The sequence below is a fragment of the Megascapheus bottae genome, chromosome 4, assembly GCF_031878675.1.
Source record: "Megascapheus bottae isolate mThoBot1 chromosome 4, mThoBot2.hap1, whole genome shotgun sequence".
NCBI lineage: Eukaryota > Metazoa > Chordata > Mammalia > Rodentia > Geomyidae > Megascapheus > Megascapheus bottae.
In genome coordinates, this window is record NC_143512.1 from 72,102,500 (window position 1) to 72,126,413 (window position 23,914).

The 23,914-nt window shown below is 34.0% G+C and overlaps 1 long non-coding RNA gene across 1 annotated transcript; it reads left to right on the forward strand.

Annotated features, from left to right (window-relative positions):
• The first annotated feature begins 733 nt into the window (after window positions 1-733).
• Window positions 734-19,257, forward strand: LOC150064636 (uncharacterized). The gene is made up of 3 exons (XR_016535176.1): window positions 734-824; window positions 8,418-8,570; window positions 19,058-19,257. It is a non-coding gene; the product is annotated as an uncharacterized LOC150064636 (long non-coding RNA).
• Window positions 19,258-23,914: the final 4,657 nt, after the last annotated feature.

The following is a 23,914-nucleotide window of genomic DNA, read 5'->3' on the forward strand; positions in this document are numbered from 1 at the left end:
TCATGTCTTGTAAATCTCCTTCTCCATGATAAATTTCTTTGGCTATTTGGTTTCCCTTTAATTTTTATTCTCTTTCTTTCATTTAAAAACTTGTGCCCAGCTACTGATGTTCATACCATGTGTCAAGCTTTATTATAAGAAAATTTAAATGTTCAATGCCGGCAAGCAGATTCTAATGTCGTTAGGAGACTGACTTTCAACAAATTAACTTTCACAAAACAGCCAAATTCCTTTCACGAAGCTGATTTAAATTGTTTTATTTTTCAACTCATCCAGGTTAACAGCACACGTTAGGTATCTGAACTTTTGTCCATTAGCATTGAGCTCTCTAAATAATCCCGACGGCCTTGCACACAAGCATAACAAACAGAAATGTGATTGTAGAAGCAGATATATACACTAGATTACACTTATTATTTGTTTAGATTTCCTCCCTGTGGTGTACATATATGCCATTTTCCTGCTGTAGGCCCTAAAATTTTTCCAGTATTCAAACACTGAGGGAGACATAGTCCCTACAGGAAATCTTTCTCAATCTGGAAAGGAGGGTGGCTGATACATAGATAATTCATTACCCCACGCTTTATCCAGCTTCATCTCTACAAGTCCCTAAAGGTGTTTGTCTATCTTCCTCTATGACCCAGACTGTGCTATAATAACAACAGAACAGTATACTCAACAATCAAATAGGTTTTTGTCCCCTCTCTCTTTTTTGCCAGTCCTGGGGCTTGAATTCATGGCATGAGCACTTTCCTTGGGCCTTCTCAAGCAAAAGACCTACTACTGGAACCACAGCAACACATCTGGCTTTTTCTGTGTAGCTGGTATGGATGAATTGAACCTTGGTATTTGTGCATGCTATGTGTGCAATCTACCACTAAGTCAAATTCCCGGCCTTCCTCACCCTGCTTGTTTTATCCAGTCTACATACTGTGTTCAGGTTCTTGTCTTTATGCTTTACTTATGTATATCCAAATGTGTACCTCTATTTTCAGGGAAACAAATATTTAATGACAAGTAATATCCCACTGTTTAGAAGTCTATTATAGTCATATAATATTAGCATATACTCCAATAGTAATGTTATCTATCCGATATAAACCTGAGCTTTCTTAAGTCTGCCTCATGGTTCAAATTAAAAATTTATAAATTTAGTAAGTAGTAAGGACATGGGATGGCTCAGAAGTCATAAATCACTGCAAATACTTTGATGAATCTGGTTTTCAAGCTACAGAAAAAAGTGGTAAAGACACTTTCACTTATGAATAATAGCATTATATAAACTCAATTGTGGATCTTAAAAAGAAAAACTAAGAATTATTTCAGGATATTAGCAATTAACGATTGCAAGTCTACCAAGTGAGAAGCAAAGGTCCTATTCCTTCTCCTTTTCTATATATTTCCTTAGTTAGCCTTTTTTTGCAAATTGTGCAGAAAATAGGAGAACAAATTAAATACATTTCCTTCACATTCAAAAGCTGTCCTTGCTGAAGCCATGCTGAGGTGGGGTATATTAGTTTTTATAGAAAATGTGATCATCCTTATATAGCTATTACTGATTACTGACCATTACTGCTCTCTTTACTTAAAAATGATCAAAACAATCTCACTTATATTTCTAAAGGTTGTTTTACATCGCTTTAGATATTCACTTGCATCTGATTTAAAAAGAAACTTCTTTCAGTTTTATTCTTTAGTTTATATTTTTGTCTCTTTAATATTTAATTTATATTATTCAAAATAATTCCATTGATATCTCCAATGATTACTTTACAATGAGAAATTAGCTATTTAGTTGCTTCTGATTTTTTTAAACTTATTTCTTTTTTTATTTCTTTAAATTATATATTGTCTATCTATGTTTGCTTAGAGATTGTCTTCTCTATCTATAAGTATTTTTCTAAATTTCTACTTTTGAAGTACTTGAGAGAAAGTTTAGTCAAATGTTTACATGATAATATCTAATTCTCTGTGTTTCAGAAATTTTTAACCAAAAATCATAAATATAAATTAAATGTTCTTCTCAGATAATTCAATTTATTTATATTTTACTTGAAAAATATTTACTCCTCATTGTCCTTTGACGTCATTGTTGATTTATTCCTAAAATTTCAAAAAGTAATAATGCTTTATTTACATTTTCATTTTTGATTATACATGAGATGTACATCAATAGTAATAAAATTTTACATATTAGTCATCTACTACTTATAATTTTATTATTATAATATTCTATAAATAAGCAAAATAATTGATATGCATTTATAAAAGTCTCTATAAAGTAGTTGAATGTTTCCCCATACTAAAAATATTAGATATACCTTAAAATGAATCTCAAATATAATTATAATCATATGTTATTATAATTAGTTTAATATCCAAATGTAATTTCAAATTTTGACCTTCTTCATAATGCTGTAGTTTAACCTCAGGCTCTAACTATTGCCAGGAAATAAAATTTAATCCATGCTCCCAGCTCTTTACTCTTTAGTGTTTTTCTCCAGATTGTGATCTGCTGCTTTGGTGAGAAACATCAAATGCAGCCAATATTCTGAATTTTTTTCCACATCACACCTATTTCTGATGCCTCTAATGTACATGAATGTGATCATTTCACATGACATTAGGTCATTATGTCTAGCTAAGATATTGTATCCATCTGTTAATTTACAATATGTAGGCTTTATAAAATATTTTAACATGTATATTATTCTGTAGAATTAGCACATATAGAATCACTAGGCTCAAGTAATTTCACTGCATAAAAGGTTTGGTTCATTTCAGTTTGGTTACCAAAGTACAGAAGCCAGAACTTAAATCATCTATAAATTTACCAGTTATTCTATGAATTTCTTTAATATATTTGTTCATTTTTTTAGTTATTTGTCTTTTGCTATAATCTTAAGGTTTTCTTCCATATTAAAATGTAGTTTATATTTTAATATGAATGATTAATTTCACTAATATTCTACTTGCTTCTTTGAACATAAAGACACACATTAACTTTCTGCTGTAATTTCCTGGTATCTGCCTTTTGCACAATGCAAAATTCTACATTTACAGTGTAAATTTTTCCTATTCCTTGCTTAAATTGGCAAACAGAGAGAATTCAGGTTTGAAAATGTACCAGGAAAATAATAAATAATAATAAACCATATTACATAATAGTAAATATAGTATGCATCATTATGGGAGTTGGTGGTTTGTGGCTATCTTAATAACAATAAGTAAGGTTTTTGAAAATGATTTCTGTTACCTCTTGCTTCCAAATAAAAGAGTGAACAATTAAATTAAAGGAGTTTCTAAGACTCTATGAAGATCAAGATCACAATTTCCACAGACAATTCTCTTTGTTATCCATAATCTCTTTATATAGGGTTTTTTGTTTGTTTTATGAAATCACATTTCCTGTAGTCTGAAAAGATTGGTTAGCATCATTTTTTTTTAAGTTAAGGTCTCCATCCAATTATATCACTAATCCTATATAACAATTGTTGAACAATTTCTTCTTCAGTCCTTTGGCCACAAACATTTGCTTGTTTTAGAAAGAAAAATAAAAATGGTTAGCCTTCCACCAATTTAAATTGCCTCTCCACAAATAAATTAAAATGCAGGTTTTTTTCTGTATGTGAACATATTTATAGGTGACAGTGCACTATTAATCTTCAAGATTCATGACCATTTTCTACATATACGTTTCCTATTGCTTTTTACCTGAGAATTGTCATACTTAAGTGACTTAAACACCAATGTAAGGGTGGAGTTCTCTCCTGATGGGGCTTCTATAGCTAGGATCACTGAAATTGTTTTATACAGTGTTTCTGGGGTTTGTTGTTACTCACAGTGCTTGTTTCAGATCTGTCGGAAGTAACTAAAAGATGGATAACCTGATATAAAAAATACTAAAGATGAATGGGGAAGGAATGAGAAGAAGGTCAAGAATTCACTGACCTACTACACAGTTGAGAAATATGAGAGAAGAAATTGCTCCAGGGGGGTTTGAAGATATTGAAGTGACACAGATCAAGATGTATTATAATGTAAACTAATTTAATGCCCCCCCAAATGGAATACACAATCAAAAATTAAGTAAGGGAAGGGAGGCATTGGTGAGAATGTTGAGAGAGGTGGTATTAATCAATATGTTTTTTTGAGTGGCAACACCTTTGTGCAACTACTTAAAGAAAATAAAAAAAAAAGTTTTTCTGTTTTTCTTTTTTGTCCATCCCAGGGGTTGAACACAGAATCTAAGCACTGTCTTTGGGTTTTCTCAAGGATAAAGTTCTACTCCTTGAGCTACAACACCACTTCTGGCTTTTTCTATGTATGTGGTATCAAGGAATCGGAACCTTGGTCTTCATGAATGCTGGACAATTACTCTACCATCAGGCCAAGTGTTAGTGCCTAAAAATAGTTTTTTTTTTTTTTTTTTTAAGTTGTACTAATATCTTATTAGTGATGTATCACATAACATTTTGCATTGAATGAAAGTTCTCTGAACGCATTTTGAAACCGTCTGATAAATGTCTATGAAGAACCAAAACTCAACATCTCTTGGTGTTTTCTAAGATTATCTTCCACTTTTTAAAAAATTCAAGAAAATTGGGCCGGGAGTTTGGCCCAGTGGTAGAGTGCCTAGCATGCACGAAGACCCAGGTTCGATTCCTCAGTACCACATACATAGAAAAAGCCAGAAGTGGTGCGGTGGTTCAGGGTAGAACACTTGCCTTGAGGAAGACCCAAGGACAGTGCTCAGGCCCTGAGCTCAAGCCAAAAAAAAAAAAAAAAAAGAAAGAAAATAAAAAGTATTGCTGAGAAAAGGGTAATATTGAGCTAAGAGACTAATATTCTGGCAAAGCATCATTACCCATAGAAGCCTTGTGAATGCTTTGGCACAAAAATTGGGTAACAACGTGTGGTTTAGCAAGTCTATTAGGCCTCAGGGAAGAACGTTAATGTAGGGCACACAATATGGAGACACATCAGCTTTTATTGTGTCTCTCAAATGGTCATTGCTATTTTATGGAAATAAGAATACAACTAATACTACCATTTCCCACATAATATGATCTTAAGCATGTAGGCATAAGATATTGAATAATTCAATTTCACTATCACTGAAATTCTCCATTTTCCCATTGGAAGAGTCATTGTGAAGCAACAGATATTTTATGCTCATATTTTAGTTTTTAAATTATATTTTCAGTGAATCTATAACAAACAAATTCTAACTATAATCTCAAATATATATTATATTCGTACAATGCAGTGTGCTTGCATATTCATGCTGGGAGAATGTTTCAATTCACTTTTGAATAAGTGAATTAGAAAGTTTCATGCTGGGAAGATTTCAACCACTGTTTACCTTCGTTGCTAAAAAATTCTGTAGAGTCAGCAATTAGGGGTAAAATCTATCTGCCTATCTATATATGTTTGCAATTATGTATATGTATATATGTATAAATCACATACTTACAATGTATTAAACAATCAAGTATCTATATATTTAACTAAAAGTTTTAATCCATTTTTCTGTCATGTATTTTCTATTATCTACATATAAATTTTGATAATTATGACACAGTTACATTATGATTAGGGAAAGATGAATGGAGAATTTTACTTATTCTTTAACTCCTAAACTGACAATAAAACTCATTTATTTAAAAATTTAAAAATGATAAAAACATATCTCTCATGTAACTGAACACTCATCAATTCCCTCACTTAACAAAACATAGATTTAATTCTTCTTACACAGAACTTTTTGTTAGTCAAGCAACACTAGGAATTATATGTTCTCCACATACTGAGAGACACCCAGCAGTTTTCAACTTCTGGTTGTACTTTCAAAATGTTGTCCCCCGACCAATGGCAAAAGAAGAACATCAAGAAATGGATAATTCATAACCAGTTCTTTTGATATTATTTGCAAGAATTGTATGAAAATGGTCTTATTAACCACCAAAGACATAGGAAAAAATAATGAATGTCTAGCTGATAGATAATTAGCAAATAAATTCATCTTAACAGAACTTCGGCATAATCAACCTTGATGATACAATAGCCATATATTATATAGTAGTAAAAATTGTGGTAAATAATAGTTTAAAAAGGAGAAAATATCTCAATAGTAAGGTTATGGGAGACAGGCTTGCCAATGAGAAAGGAAATGCTTTCATTACTGTATTCATTCACTTATTTAAATTTTTGGTGTAGATGCTGATGCTTGTTCAGGGTATATATACCATTCCTTAACTTTTTATTCAACTAGCTTTCACCACTTGAGACACACCTAATTGGAAATAAGAGTCTCACAGATTTTCTTCCTTGGGCTGGCTTCAAATCATGATCCTCAGATCTTAGTCTCCTGGACATAAGGAATTACAAGTATGAGTCACTAGCACCTGGCTAATGTGTTTTGTAAATGTATTTTACTGGAAAGGACAAAAGTATATATTTAGTTATATATAATTCATATATAACTTAAAATGAAATCCATTCCATTTATAGATATAAAGTCGCATAATAGAAATAAAGAATTTTGTGTCTAACTTTTTCAAACGTGATCTTTCATCCATTAGAAAAAGTACACCAGGAAAGTACTCATTGCCACATTAAGGCATAGAATGACTCTTTACAGAAAGCCAATGAATTTCTTCTGCTGTAAATTTTTAATATCTTTTCCTTGACTATGTCTCTCACTTCTCTGCAGTTATTAAACATATTAAACAGCATAAAATTAAACTTTATGCTACCCCTAAGTAATGGAAAACCATTTCTAAGATTGATTTTGATAATTCACAAAAGTTGAGATTTGAAATATTTTATTCATGCAGTAAAAATTAGCTGGACTCTAGCTTCATACATAAAAGTGTCTGAAAATTTAAAGTTACTGCCAGATATAACCTTCAGGGGAATCCGAAGAAAATTGCATTCCCCAGAGGTTTCACCATGGAAACTCTCAGTTCAGAGCCCAAAGCACAAAACTGGGCCTCATGACTTTAACAATAACTTTCATCTAAGCAATCCACTTCCTCTCTTCTTATCCCATGAGCTATTTACAGATAACATTTTGGGGAAGTCTGTCCCTGGTGACCTTCTTCTTCTCTGAGACCATGAGCATTAGTCTGCCATGGTATACTGAAGTCAGATTTGCACAGGCAATATGACCTTCTAGGATTTTTTCTCAAGTCTTAGAATTCACTGGAAGCTGACTTGCATAGTAATTAGCCCGCAAAATAGATGGAGTGGCAGAAATATCCTTCATGGCATGACTCATATCAGAAAAAGAAGCTTGGCAGATGAATGGACAAGTAGGTTTCTGTGGAGATTGACTTGCTAGAGTTTTTCTTAGCTTTCAACAATGGCTGCCTGATCTCAGAGGTGAAGGTTATGCAATCCCCAAAAGTGTTAATCATCTGTGGTATCTGAAAAACCGTGGGAAAGTTTTATTTTGTTACAAGAAAACTGGAAGAAATTAGTTTTATGTATTCTTTTAAGATGTTGAGAGACTATTCTTAGAAATTTATTTTTAGAATATCATATTGATGGAGGATTCACTCATCACTGTGCCTCTAATTAATATGATTTGCCTTGTCTATTCCTATGCAAATAGTCTTATCTTATGGATCCAGACAACTTTTTCTGAGTACAAACACTTTTATTTTTCTAAGGAAAAACACACATGGTTTTCAAAGTGCATGAAAGATAGGGATAAGAAGTATTATATTTAATGTGGTCTAATAAGGGGGAAATGTATGTTCATTAACAAATAAACATTTAGGTAAAATTAATAGTAAATATTATCCTTTCTTTTACAAAGAAAATATGTTACCTTTAAGTTGTATGCAAAGGGCTTTCAGTTAAATATCAGTTTATGATATGAATCTTGATCATTTTTAGCTCTTCCATTTCTTCCAAACCCACCCATCATTTTAAGTTACCTGGTTCAAAAATGGATTTTTCTAATTTATTTTCATTTTATTTATTTACTTTTTATATTTACTTCTTGCTCACATATCTGACATTTTGCTAAATCCTTCTATCTTCTGGGGTGGCCTTTAATCAACACGTCTCCAGGGGAATATGTAGTCTTCAAAATATCAATTTGTAAGTACAAAGAAATATAAGTTATAGTATGAAGAATGAAAGTTGTGCTGACCTAGAGACTTAAGGGTCCAACAGCTGACCAGCAGAGCTGAGGGATATAGGGGCATACTAAAGTAGAGCCTCAATGCCAATTTTCCTGTAAGACAGTACTGAGCTCAACAATATATGTCAAGATATATTAACATTTTGGACTTGCTCCATAACTGCTATTCTTTTCTTTCTATTGCTTCCTTCCAAAATAGTAACACCTATCCTGTAAGTTCTTCAATATGAATATTAAACATTCATTCCTTATTGGATTTCAGATTGTCACTGTGAAGAATAATTATAAAAGTAGACAATGGAGTCTTCATGATGACCATAGCATGTTTCCGAAAGAAATGCACCGCTTCTACGATGTGATAACAATGCAAGATAATTATCTTTCATGTTAGCATCAACAACAGATTTCCAGAAAGGTGACATTTTAAAACTGAAAACAGTTAATGAGAAATGTGACTTTCATTTGTTAGCATATCTGTTTAATAACTAGTTTAATAGTAGGTGTTTGTGTGTCTATATTTGTTTCTACATTTAAGGTGTTTTAATATGAATTTTATTTGGAGTAGATGAACAAAATAGATTCCATTGAGATATAGCTTGAAAAGAAGATATAGGCAGTTCCTCAAAAGACTAAATATAGAGCTCCCCTATGACCCAGCAATTCCACTACTTGGCATTTACCCAACCATCCAGAAACAAAGACATACTAAATCCACCAGCACAACAATGTTCATTGCACCACTATTTACCATAGCAAAGATACGGAACCAACCCTCAGTTGATGAATGGATCAATAAGATGTGGTATTTGTACACAAAGGAATTCTATGCTGCTGTCAGAAAGAATGACATTGCCCCATTTGTTAGGAAATGGAAAGACTTAGAAAAAATCATATTAAGTGAAGTAAGCCAGACTCAAAGGAACTTAGGCTCAATGGTTTCCCTCATTTGTCATAATCAGTAGAAACCTTGGGCTCTCCTAGCAGAGATTTGCAATATAGTAAAACCTTGATACACAGGCCATATAGTATGACGCTAAATGAAAGGATCTCTAGGATATAGAATCATAAGCCATATAGTGAATGACTATTGTCCTTAAGGTACTATGTTATTTCTCATCTCTTTTGCTGTCCCTTGGTTATCCCATATTGTTACAGTATTTCACTTTGTTATCTGATATATTGGATATATTTGTATTTGATTATTTGAAATTGGATAGTAAAGGGGGGAAAACAAGATGAGGGGTAGGGGTGGGAGGGAGGGAAATGGGGACCAAGACATGTGCAAGGGTATCAATGTATGTGAATTAATGCACCTTCCATCTGGCAAATATCATGTAACCCTTCTATTCATTACAATAAAATATATGAAAACAAAGAAAACAAGATATATACATATTGTATGTGTTTTGTGCATATATCATGTTTTATAATTATTTATATTTTGTATAATATATACTATATATGCTATATATTGTATATATATTCTTTGCATATATGTATTATATAAAATTTATACAATTGTTATATATAGTATAATATATCTCAAGTGATAAATATATATTTAATATTCCATATATAATGTATCTGTAATGCATATTATATAAAATATGGATATCTGCATAGATATGCAGATGATATTAAACTGATAATTGGCAAGAGACACTTTATTGAAAATTCATTGTAGATATGATCTAAAACACAATATTCATTAGTGAGTTATATTAATGATCCATTATATACTTTACGAGGATCTTTTATGTTTGCATGACTTTGCAATATTACATAGTGTTCCAAATATTAAGCTATAATTTACTTTCTTGTAGTTTTTTTAAGATGAGGCAATTTTCTTTTTTATTGTTACATTTGCCAGATAGGACGTGCATTACTTCTCACACATTGATACCCCTTCTCATGTTTTTGTCCGTCCCTATTTCTCTCCCCCCATCTCCTCCCAATCATCCCTTCCCCTTCCTATTTTAAATAAATAAATAAATGTATATACAATATGCCAGGTAACAAAGTCAGATACTATAACAATATAAGATTAATCAAAGGGCAACTAACGAGAAGAAAAATAACAGTACATTAAGAACAACAATCACACAAGATGAAATTCTTGTTTCCATATCCTGGAGTAAGCCAGACCCAAAGAAACAGAGGCTTAATGGTTTCCCTCATTTGTAATAATTCATACACAACTATGACTCTCCTAGCAGAGGATTACAATAGTGCAAAATCTAGATACATAAGGTCATATAGTATGAGGCAATTCTTATGGGTAACAAAAATCACAGTTTTGACTTCCCCAGTGATTTACTCAGAGAAGCCCGAGTCAGAGAGCTGCCACATCCAAAGTGACAGAGACAAGTTTTCCAAGTTTAATTTTTCCATAACAACTTGAATTTCATCCTTGACATCAAATATGCAAGTTGCCATCTTTGAAGTGACAATCTCAGTTCATGAAATCTGGAGAATGTTCTGCCAGTGAAATAAATCTGAATAACCATGGATTTTTTTTATGCCATTCACCTTCTCCAGCAAGAAGAATATCCCCTGAGAAAAGTTGGTACTTTGAGAGAACTTGTATACTTCACTAAAAGCTGAAGTTTTTATGCAAACTTCTTCAGTTCTTCCAACAAAATATTAAAAAGTATGTATATACAAGACTTCAATGTTAAATAAAATTAAATAAAATTTGGTATTTCTTAACTGCTATTGTCAGGAAGTAAAGAACACAGTGAGTATTGTACAGTTTGGGTTATTTTCTCAATTTGATTCATTAACATTTATTAATTTGAAAAGTTAATGTTTTCATTTTTAAATACTCATATATACATAAAATGTACTGAGCTGACATTTACCCCTACTTACCCGTCTTGGCTTTCTTTAGCTTATCATGACTATTCTTCCTTTTCTTAATTAACTAATTTTTTTGAAAAAATATTATAGATTATGCATGTGAAGTTGAACAAGAAACTTTTTCAGTAGAGTCTGTTTCCCTAAAAATGAGATAAATGTAGCACTCTTCTGCCTGAGAGTATGTAAAACTCATATAAATGTTCTGAAAGAATCAATACACATACAGAGAGAGAGAGAGAGAGAGAGAGAGAGAGAGAGAGAGAGAGAGAGAGAGAGAGAGAGAGAGAGAGAGAGAGAGAGAGAGAAATTCATTTATGGAGTTTTGTTGTTCATTGGCAGGATCTTTGGAAAGCTATTTTGAATGAGGGCACAAAATCATGGAGGTCCTATAGGTATTTCTATTATATATTGACTTTGATTCTTATGAGTTATATCAAATTACAGCTCTACTTTTAGTTTCTCAAAAAACTCTTACCCTAAATTTCCTTTAAAAAAAAAAAAATGTGGGTCATGGGACTTGAACTCAGCCTAGGCGCTGTCCCTGAGCTCTTAAGCTCAAGGCTACCCTTGAGCCAAGCCTCACTTCCTGAAGATTAGAGTCTCGGGTCCTTTTGTGCCCAGGCTGGCTTTGAGCCTTGATCCTCAGATCTCAGCTTCGTGAGTAGCTAGGATTACAGGCGTGAGCCACTGAGCCTTGCCTAAATTACCTTTTTGTGATTACCATTTAAGTTGTTGTTTTATTTTCTCTCTATATCCATAGTAGTTTTTGTTGTCTGTTTGTCTCATGATATTTATTCTGCCTTGGATGAGATATAATCTTTTTATCATGAACTCAAATTATTTCATCCTACTCAAATTTAGTTAAAAGTTCCATAATTCAACCTGTGCTTGAAACTTTATGCCATAGTAAAACCAAGTAATGCAATCTTCTGCAAGATGTGGTGGAGACACGTTAGTTTGCTCCTCCAAACTTAACTGTATTAAACATAAAAATGAATATGTTATAACGAGGTTAAAGAAAAAATTCAAAGGTACTTACAGGTGGCTCATGTCTGTAATCCTAACTACTCAAGAAACTGAGATCTGAGGATTGAGGCTTGAAGGCAGCTCCAGCAGAAATGTCTGTGAGATTCTTATCTCTGGTGAACTACAAGAAAAAAAAAATAATAATGAAAGTGGTGTTATGTGGTGAGAAAATAGAGAAGCCACATTTTGAGAAGTCCAATTTTGGGAGTCTTTACTGGAGAACAAGCAGTCCGTGAGCAGCCAATTGTTACAAAGGCCTGCAGCCAGCAAACACACTTAACACCGTTAGGAAACAGGCCAGAGAGGAAAGAGAGAACAAAAACAGTACCGGAAAAGCAATTCAGCTCCAATGGAGAACTGAGTTGGGATGCCATGGCAACCTGAAAAGCGCCAGGAGCCCTGAGACAGGAACAGGGATATATGTGGCATGGCATTATGGTGCCCGTGCTGGCCCCAGTCTAAACAGGAGCAGGGCAGGGGTCAGGGTCACAGGAAACAACCAGTCCCAGGCACTGAACTGAAAGGTTTAGTAACATATAGGCCAAGTGCTCTCCTCTACCTCCAGGGATTCAGGCATACCCATCACGTGGCAGGCAGTGGCTTCTCCTTCCTCGACCATGAAGTTAGATGGCAGACCCATGTGCCATGTGGACAAGATGGCACAGGCCAGACTCGATCTCTATATAGCAGTAGCACTGTGGCTTATAGTGGTAGATTGCTAACATGTCCACAAAAGCTCAGACGTAGAGTCCAGGTCCTGATTTCTTGCCCCACAAAGGACAGGCAGGGAGAAAAAGAGAAAGGAAGGAAGGAAGCAAGCAATCAAGGAAGGAAGGAAGGAAGGAAGGATTCAAAACAATTCATCTCTGTTTTCTCTGCGAAAGTTTTTGTATTTTTTGGTCCAAATGTAAATAAGCATTATTTCAAGTGTTGAACCAGTAAATATCTTTTGGCAATGGAGCAATTCTAGCATATGGTTAAATGTGGTGTGTGTGTGTGTGTGTGTGTGTGTGTGTGTGTGTGTGTGTGTGTTTGTGTGTGTGTGTGTGTTTTCCTTAACTATACTTCCTCACCATTCCGGAAAAATGTTAGGAGGACAATTTTGAATTTTTGCTAATTTTCCAGTTTTGTCAGAATTTTCAATGAGCTACTCAGACTCCTTTTAACAAATTAAATGCCATTGGAATAGTTCATATTTGCAAAAAGAAAATGCTTTTTAATCTTACCTGCTAATCAGTTTGCTCAAACTCTTGTCTTTTAATTATAGTTAATCAATTGCTTGTCAATTTCCTTCCTTTCACATTCTTGTGTTTTACTTTACAATTGCTGTTATTTCTATTGCAGAATACAATATTTTTATTAGTACATTATGTTTTATTAGTCCTCATATAGAATGTGTTAAAACTCTGAGTTTGCAGCATTAGTCAGCTTTCAAAACAATAAGGCCATATATTTATATACCAAAAGAGAAAACCGTGCTTTAATTAACTAGAACATTTGATTTCTGTGCAGCAGTTCACCCAGAGGCTCAGAATATAATAGGTGAAGCATAAATCTGAAGGCAAGCTACCGCTAAAATGAACATTTCCTCAGGCTCTCAGTCTTTCCCCCTTATTACCCTGTATTATTTGAGCAATCCTTACCCACATCACTGAGAGTGACTGGCTGCATGGAAAAATCTATTATGTCCATATAAATAATTTTTTTTGTGTGTGTGGGTAATGGGGCTTGAACTCGGCCTGGGCGCTGTCCAGCCTAGGAATGGTCCAAGAGCACTTCGTCTCAAGGCTACCGTTGTACCCTTGAGCCAAGCCCACTTCCCCTTTTCTAGAGGTTTACTGGAAATAGAAGTCTCAGATCCTTTTGTGCTCGAGCTGGCTTTGAACCTTGATCCTCAGATCTCAGCTTACTGAGTAGCTAGGATTAGAGGTGTGAGCCACCGTGCATGACTTAAGTCCATATAAATCATTAAAAAAAAAAAAATAACATTGGGCCAGGAGTTTGGCCTAGTGGTTGAGTGCTTGCCTAGCATGTATGAAAGCCCGGATTCGATTCCTTGGTACCACATAAATAGGAAAAAGCCAGAAGTGGTGCTGAGGCTCAAGTGGTAGAGCTCTAGCCTTGAGAAAGCACAAGAACAGTGCTCAGGCCCTGTGCTCAAGACCCAGGATTGGGAATAAAAAAAAAAGAATTTTCACAATGATGTGTAATTTTCATTCTACCAGGTTTTGAATGCACATTACCTATACAAGTTGAAACATGAGGACAATTATCATTATTTTCAATTATTCTATGAATTCTTACATATAACTTTTTATAGCTCTATTAATTATAGTCATTGGAGATTTCTTCATATATTTTTATTGTAATTATAGAAGGGTTATATTGTATTCACCAGATAGAAGGTACATTACTTCACAAACATTGATACCCTTTCTCATGTCTTGGTCCCCATTCCCTCCCTCCACCCCCACCCCTCAACTTGTTTTCTCCCTTCCCTATCTGATTTCAAACACCAATTAAGCATATATACAATATATCAGATAACAAGATAAAATACTGTAACCATATGAGATAACCAAGGGACGGCAAAAGAGATGAGAGATAACATAGTACATTAACAACAACAATCACTCATTATATGGCTTTTGTTTCCATAACCTGGAGGTCCTTTCATTTAGTGTCATACTATATGGCCTAATGCGTCTAGGTTTTGGTCTATTGTAAATCTCTGCTAGGAGAGCCCAAGGTTTCTACTGATTATGACAAATGAGGGAAACCATTGAGCCTATGCTCCTTTGGATCTGGCTTACTTCACTTAATATGTTTTTTTTTCTAAGCCTTTCCATTTCCTTACAAATGGGACAATGTCATTCTTTCTGACAGCAGCATAGAATTCCATTGTGTATAAATACCATGTTTTGTTGATCCACTCATCAACTGAGGGGCATCTGGGTTGGTTCCATATTTTTGCTATGGTAAATAGTGCTGCAATGAACATTGTTGTGCTAGTGGATTTAGTATGTCCTTGTTTCTGGACAGTTGGCTAAATCCCAAGGAGTACAATTGCTGGGTCATTGGAGAGCTCTATGTTTAGTCTTTTGAGGCACTGCCATACTGCTTTCTACAGTGGATGAACGCGTTACACTCCCACCAACAGTGTAGTAGTGATCCCTCCTGGCCACATCCCCTCCAGCATCTGTTGTGATTAGATTACTTGATCCTGGCCATTCTAACTGGAGTGAGGTGGAATCTTAGAGTAGTTTTGATTTGCATTTCTTTTATGGCCAGCGATGTCGAGCAATTTTTCATGTGTTTATAGGACATTCTTATTTCTTCTTCGGGGAAGACTTTCTTTAAGTCTTTGGCCCATCTTTTAATGGGATGGTTGTTTCTTTGGAGATTAGTTTTGGAGTGATTCAAATTTTAGCTATGGACATGGATATGAGGCTTTTGTCTATTGTATAGTTAGTGAAGATATTCTCCCACTCTGTAGGCTTTCTAGTTAATTTGCTAGCTATGTCCTTTGCCACACAGAAACTGTGCAGTTTAATGCGGTCCCACTTATCCAGATTTTCTCTGATTTGTTGTGTTTCTAAATTACAAAAAAAAAATTGATTGAAATGTAATAACACATCTGATGTTGTGTGTTTGATTCGGTATAACCTTTGGGGCTGGAATGAGATAGGACCTTAGTCATGAAATTGTAACTAGTTAATACAGCTCATATCAACCCAATTTTAAAATTTTAGCTACACATAGTACCCATAACTCAACAGCTCTCTAATAGGGAACAGGAGGGCATGTATTCTCATCATTGCTAATGAGTCAATTATAAAAGTAAATGTGTTGATCAAAAAAGTTAACTAAGGGCTTCAGAAAAATTCATCTGTATTGTTTTTCAGATATAATACCAAATTAGCTTGTGATCCATTATTTATCTGTGTATATAACACAGCCACACAGGACAATACAGGGGTAATATATGAGAATTTTAATTGGGTGTAAAACTTTGACTCACATTCATGTTATTTTTTTTTATTTTATTTTTTCCTGCATAGTATTTTTTATTGTAATTAATAGAAGGGTTACATGATATTTGCCAGATAGATGGTGGATTAATTCCCATACATTGATACCATTTCACATGTCTTGGTCACCATTTCCCTCCCCCCCACCCCCACCCCTTATCTTGTTTTCCCTGTTCCCTATCCAATTTCAAATAACCAAATACAAATATATCCAATATATCAGATAACAAAGTGAAATACTGTAACAATATGGGATAACCAAGGGACAGCAAAAGAGATGAGAGATAACATAATACCTTAAGAACAACAATCATTCATTATATGGCTTATGTTTCTATATCCTAGAGATCCTTTCATTTAGCGTCATACTATATGGCCTTATGTATCAAGGGTTTGCTCTATTGCAAATCTCTACTAGGAGAGCCCAAGGTTTCTACTGATTATGACAAATGAGGGAAACCATTGAGCCTAAGTTCCTTTGAGTCTGGCTTACTTCACTTAATATGATTTTTTCTAAGTCTTTCCATTTCCTAACAAATGGGGCAATGTCATTCTTTCTGACAGCAGCATAGAATTCCATTGTGTATAAATACCACAACTTGTTGATCCACTCATCAACTGAGGGACATCTAGGTTGGTTCCATATCTTTGCTATGGTAAATAGTGGTGCAATGAACATTGTTGTGCTGGTGGATTTAGTATGTCTTTGTTTCTGGATGGTTGGGTAAATGCCAAGTAGTGCTGGGTCATAGGGGAGCTCTATGTTGAGTCTTTTGAGGAACTGCCATACTGCTTTCCATAGTGGCTGAACGAGTTTGCACTCCCACCAACAGTGTAGTAGTGATCCCTCCTGGCCACATCCCCTCCAGCATCTGTTGTGATTAGATTACTTGATCCTGGCCATTCTAACTGGAGTGAGGTGGAATCTTAGAGTTGTTTTGATTTGCATTTCTTTTATGACCAGAGATGTTGAGCATTTCTTCATGTGTCTATAGGCCATTTTTGTTTCTTCTTCAGAGAAGACTCTCTTTAAGTATTTGGTCCATCTTTTAATGGGATGGTTGTTACTTTGGAGATTATTTTTGTGTTTTAACTTTGATTGTACATTTTAAATCGAAGGAACTCCAAGATGTCTCAGAGGAGTTGAGAATCAACTTGAGTTGCTCCAACAGTCTGTGGTAGTGATGGCTTCCGTAGAAAAATCACACTTTTCTGGGGAAAAGACTAGAAAAGAGATTGTTCAAGCAGCTTAGAAAGAAACTGTATCTGTGTTAGAGAGGAAAAGTGAGTATAGTTGTGATTTTTGACATATATTTCTAGGGAGAATCTGAAGGTTTTTGAGGAGGAGCTCTAATTGTAATTGGGAAGTGGAGCATAATTAAACAATAAGGGATCCAAAAGGGATATAGGAAAACATCAGGTGTGAGAAGGAGGAATTATGCAAATGAGTCCAGCTAGGCCTTAGAGGTTCTGACAGTGCTAGATTTTTTTTTTTGCCAGTTCCTGGCTTGAACTCAGAGCCTGAGCACTGTCCTTGGGCTTTCTCATGGCTGGAGCTCTAAAACTTGAATCACAGCACTACTTCTGATTTCTTCTTTGTAGGTGGTACTGAGGATTCGAATCCAGGACTTGGTGCATGCTAGGTAAGCACTCTGCCACTAGGCCCCAGTGTTAGAAGTTTGATTGTATTATCACCAAAATGATAGGAAGCATTTCAGTCTTTATAACCAGGCATTAAAAAAAAAATGCATGAAGCCCAGTGCAGGGTCTCACACCTGTAACCCTAGCTACTCAGGAGTCTGAGATGTGAGTTCAAATCCAGCTCAGGCACTAAAGTCCATGAGCCTCTTATCTCCAATTAACCACTAGAAAACCGGAAGTGTCACTGTAGCTTAAGGGGTAGGGCAGTAGCTTTAAGCTGAAGAGCCCAGGCCTAGAGAACAAGCCATAGAACTAGTAATAAAACAAAACACCGATGGGAAGGTTTCAATTATGTCAAAGGTAACTCTAAAAGCCTGTGTCCTGCTCCTTGATAAAGAAGGTTGTCTTAATTTGTGAAGAGCTAGTAACTGTACATTTTGGAAAATCTCATTAATGTGGTATGCATTTTGAGTTAATCCAGATGAGATAGTGATGGTGCTGGAGGGAGGAAGAGGACATGTGGACAAATTGACATATCTCTGCTTCTGTAAGCCTGGTGCTCAAGAGAGCATTAATTAGGAGGAATAAACTATTTCTGTGACATACTTTGAAAGTGCAAATGGAAGTGGGTATGCAGGGGCACATTGCCATATAAGGCAGCTTACATTGCCTTATATTGTCTGCACCAACTGCCATGATCACTTGCACATGACTTGGGCAAGTTTGGATAATGGGCTTATTCTAGACTTTGTTATGCACCATATTGAACATCATAGTATTGTCAGAGCTCTTGGGTATTCTCACTCTGAAATCTATCACTTGCTGAATGGGCTTCCGAGCTCCAAGAAATGGTGAAATTCTAAACAGTGCTGTATGTAACCTAGCAATTTTATATTACAAGGGAAATCAGATGGCAAACTAAAGAGAGGAAAAGTAGAGGCTCACAATTTGTGAGGATGGAATTAATCTCAAATCCTCCCTTTTGTACTGTTTTCCAGTAATTTTAAAGAAATGAAAATGAAAAAGAAATATGGTATCCAGATGAGATGGTACATGGTTCTAACCTCAGTAGAATGATGAGCCAAAATAAATTAATAATAATAATATAATAAATAATAATTACAACAATTACAGAAAACACTATACTTAAGGCACATAGTTCCGCCATTTTTCACTTGTGAATTGTGTCATTATTTAGGTTCTAATAATAATTTTTAAAATGATATTTGCCAGCTTGACAGAAGAAATGAAAATTATTTCTTAAAAGGGTGAATCCATCCCAGGATAACTTTTTCACAAATATTCTAGTCACACATTGCAAACATTTATTTTCCCCCAAATATAGCAAAGAACTACATGCCAAGATACAGAAGTGAAATCTACCAGATGTCCGACAGCCTCAAGACACACTGATATTGGTCAGATCTTGAAAACTCACAGATGTAAGACAGTCTGTTGTTCTGCCTCAAGCACGACTTTCATTCCAGAAAAGCCACTGAAGTGGAGGACATAAGAAATATATTTATATTTTGTAATCTTGATTAAATGGAGAATTTAAATTTATTGTAATTGTGCCATTTCAGTAATTTCATTTTGTAGCATTTTCTTCACAATTATATGCACATAATAAAATGATCCATACATCAACATAAAGAAGTGTTTAGATGTTTGTATAATATAAATAATGTGGTTTAAAATACAAGAATACACATTACTGACCTGGAATTTTATTATTTGGAAAATAGATATTGATGTTTTACAGGAAATCAAATGTACTGAGCTGAAATATCATAGGTGGGACAGTGAAGGGTTACATTTGATGTGATGAGTTGAAGCAGAAAGGTCTCCATTGGAGGAGAGGTCATTTAATACATGATCATCATGATCTAAAGAACAGGGGGCTGAGGTGCTGATATGTCAGGCAAAGAGCTTTTTTTTTTTTTTTTTTGGATGGGTCATGGAGTTTAAACTTAGCCTGGGTGCTGTCCCTGAGCTCTTCAGCACAAGGCTCCCTCCCTACCCATGGAACTGGACTTTGTCCCTTAGCTCTTCAGCTCAAGGTTATCACCTTTCCCTTAAGCCAAGCTCCATTTCCCTTTTCTAGTGGTTAATTGGAGATAAGAGTCTCAGGTCCTTTTGTGTCCAGGCTGGCTTTTAACCTTGATCCTCAGATTTCAGCCTCCTGAGTAGCTAGGATTACAGGCATGAGCCACCGTGCTGGGCAAGCAAGGAGCTTTAAAGGCCAAGAAATGGTGACGTGTAAAAGCCATGAGTAGCCAGCACTGCTGGCTCACACCTCTAATCCTAATAACTCAGGAGCTTAAAATCTCAGGATTGTAGTTCAAAGCCAGCCTAGGGAAAAAAAAAAAGTCTGTGAAATTCTTATCATTAATTAACCACCAGAAAAATAGAAGTGGCACTATGGCTCAAGTGTAGAACTCTAGTCTTGGGCTCAGGAGCTCAGGGACAGCACCCAGGCTCAGAGCTCAAGCCCCAAAACTGACAGAAAAAAAAAAAAGAAAGAAAGAAAAAAGAAGCCAAGAGTAACAAGAACAAGGATAGAAAGAACAATGTGTACAAAGAGAATTGAAGACAGTACTATGTAGCTGGAACAGAGTATTAAGATGAGAGCTTAGAGAGTTCTAGAAGAGATTGGGACTATGAGGAGAAAAAATACTTTAGACTTTATTCTAGAAATAATACGAAAATACTGAGAAATTGTAAGATTCCTGTGATCAGTTTTCATGTTTAGGAGAAATTACATTGTAATTATCCAAAGAGAAACAGTTTGGAAGTAGGAGAATTAAAAATTGGGAAAGTGTCAGCTGATTTTTCAGGAGATTGCTAAACTCACATAGTCAAGACATGGGATGATGGTTATTAAAAAGATGGAACAATATGAATGATCTCAACACTTCAAACTTCAAAAAAAAGACTGTATTGTTCTTTGTTGAGATAGAAAAGATTAAGCTGGAATAGTAATAGTAGACTTGAAATAAGAGGAAATTACAGTGTATATACACATATATATACACACACACATAAAATATACCCATGTATATAAACATATATACATGACATATATTATATCAGGAAGTATATATATATACATATATACATGCATATATCTACATATACATATGTATACATATATACATACTGACACTCATTTTGGGAGATCCTTTCAGTGTTTACAAGAAAATGTTAGTGAAAAGTTAGATCTATGAATTTGGGTTTGAAAGAGCATTCTGCCCCAGATTTGAATCTTAGAACACATTGTAATTATCCAAAGACAAAATTTCAGAACATAGAGAATAATAACATTACCTTGAAATTAGAAAACTTACAAAAAACAATAAATCCTGGTTTGTAAAATATTTGTAAGTTAGAGATCACTGTGCATTTGAATCACCTTATATTACCCTAATTTATCAAGCATCAGAATGCATAGAGAAGATAAAAATGTGTGACATATTTCACATAGAAGTAGAGTTAGTAAAAGTTTTATTGCTTATTCTTTGAGCCCCTTTAAAGTTATACATTTTGCACCTTTAGGTCACTTTACTGTATATATTACTAGATTAAAAACACATTTAAATACTAAGACAGTGACATATTAGGAAAATAATATACCATTAAAAGCACTGAGCCTAACCAGAGTTGAAACACAGTCTTCATATATGACAGCTTTGACAAGAGAGAATTGTGGAAAGAAATGGTTATTTCAGAATGATGGATTTCTATAAGGAAGTTCTAAATAATGAAATATTACCTTGGATGTAGGGTACTGATACAATACCAGAGGAGCAAACTCCTTTTAGGTTTATTTCAAGAAGCAAAATTTAAAACAAAAGACAAAACAAAACAAAATCCCACAGAGCAAAATAGAAGAAATAACCAACCTTACTCCTGAGGGTAATGAATGTTTATTGAATTTTTTCTGCATACCAGGAAATGACCTAACCACTTGAAATGCATCAATAAATAAATGTAACAAAGCCATTTCTTTCTCATTGGAATTTTAGAATGAGGAAGCTAAAAAAAAGTATAATATTAAGTAACATGACAGAATAACTTAGAGGGTTAGAGGTACAAGAGATAAAAATGTGTATGTGCAAGAGATGTTAAGGTATAGAGCTAAATGGATTGTTGGGATAGACATGACTAAAATTTAAGATTTGTGGAAAACATTAATGTATCTCCATAGTTAAGAAAGTACTAGTCAGAAAAAAAACGTCCCACTGAAGCCAGATCAGAGCATGTATAGCTATTGCTATGAGAGCTGGAGGCTGATGTCAGGAAAGGAGGGGGATTTAAGTACATATTTTTCATAAAGTTTTGGAGATAGGCTTTTGAACAAAAGTGTGGGATGATATGACCTAAATATAAAATAATAATTTAAGCTACTGTGTTGGCTGTAGATGCTAGAGGGAAAAGAATATGATTAGAAAGATTAGTATGAAGGCTACTAGTGGTATGTCAGGTTATTTCTACAAAAAAAATAAATATGGATTTAGATGTGTTCTACTAAAATAGCAATCCTTTTCTATACAGCTTCAACTTCTGTTCTCAAAAGTTGAAGCTAGAACAGAAGTTGTACTAGAACTTAGCAAAAGTCTACCCATGGATAATCTACTTTCTAACAAGTTCTGCTATAAAACTGTGCTGAAGGGAAAAACTTTAAACATTGTTATTGACTTATCAAAATCTATGATAATGTGATAGAAAGCAATGTCTTTAGTATATTCCATTCCCCATGTCTGAGATGATTATTTCAGATTTCATCCTTTCTTCTCCTAAAACTCTTTACTATTCTTTGGATCAGTTCAACACTTTTTTCAAGTATTTTTTATTATTGTATTTTATTGTCAGGGTAATATATAGAAGGATTACAATTAATCTGGTAGTCGATACATTATTTCTTGAACATTGATAGCCCTTCCCATGTTTTTCTCCCATTTTTCCTCCCCCATCCACTCTCAATCATCTTGTTTTTATCCTTCCCTTCCCTATTTCAAGTGAACAGATTTATATATACATATTTACATACATATATTTATATATGTATGTATATTTATATACTTATACAAATATATGTATGTATATACAGTATACCATATACCAAAGTCAGATACAGTAACAACATGATATAAAATGGGGAAAGAAGAGAAAAGAAATAACGTCACATAGTACATTAAGAATATGAGAAATCTAAAGTAAGTGTCAAAGTTATTTCTCTCTAGTCATAACCGAAACTCACACTCAATATTCGAATGTGTACTATTAGAATATTTTTTACCTTCTGTAATTGGATTATTAATTATACTTCAAGTGATTACTCTTAGTTTTGCTTTATATCTTCTTCTTTGTCACATACCCAGTACAATAAAGTTGTATTACTTGATAGAAAATGAACAGAAGCTATAGTTTTACATTAACAGCACCTTTAACAATAATAATCCCTAGAGTCACCAATGCATACTGAAGTTAATACATTAGCTATCCAAATTCAATTAAGAGAGATTTATATGTAGTGTTCTAATTAGTGAAAGTCTTTCAAACTTACAGAATATATAGACTAACAATATGAACTGTTTTGTAGGACAAGAATATATATATATACAACAAAAAAGTTCTGGAGGTTAAAAGACAGCTATGTAGCTAATGGTGATGCTTGAAAAGCCAGATCCAGAAAAATAAATGACAAAAACAAGAATGTAAGACTCATCAATGAAGATATAATAATAATAATTTCAATTCTTGATATCTGAGATAGTGTACTTAATTGTACCTTAACTCAGTGGCAACCAAAATTAGAAAACATGCCATATTCTTTACTTTAATAGTTACTTTTCCATTATATCCATGTTACTTGGAATATTCATAGATATGATTATAATCTATATTTAAGTAAAAATAAATAAAAATAGATTAGGTAAACAATACAGTAATTGCATACCATATTAAGTCCCCAGAAAAACATATATAGTAATTCACACACATACAATACACAAAAGCTAAGAACATTCAAGTTGTGTTATATGATCCTTCTTGTTTAGTATAATATAATGATTTAAATAATTGTATATTTTAAGTACTATTTTCAGATTATCTAAATTAATTTAATAATTATTTGATCTAAATTTTTTTCCAGTTAAGAAATGTTACAAATAATGGAAAGAGAAATAATGCCTTTATATTT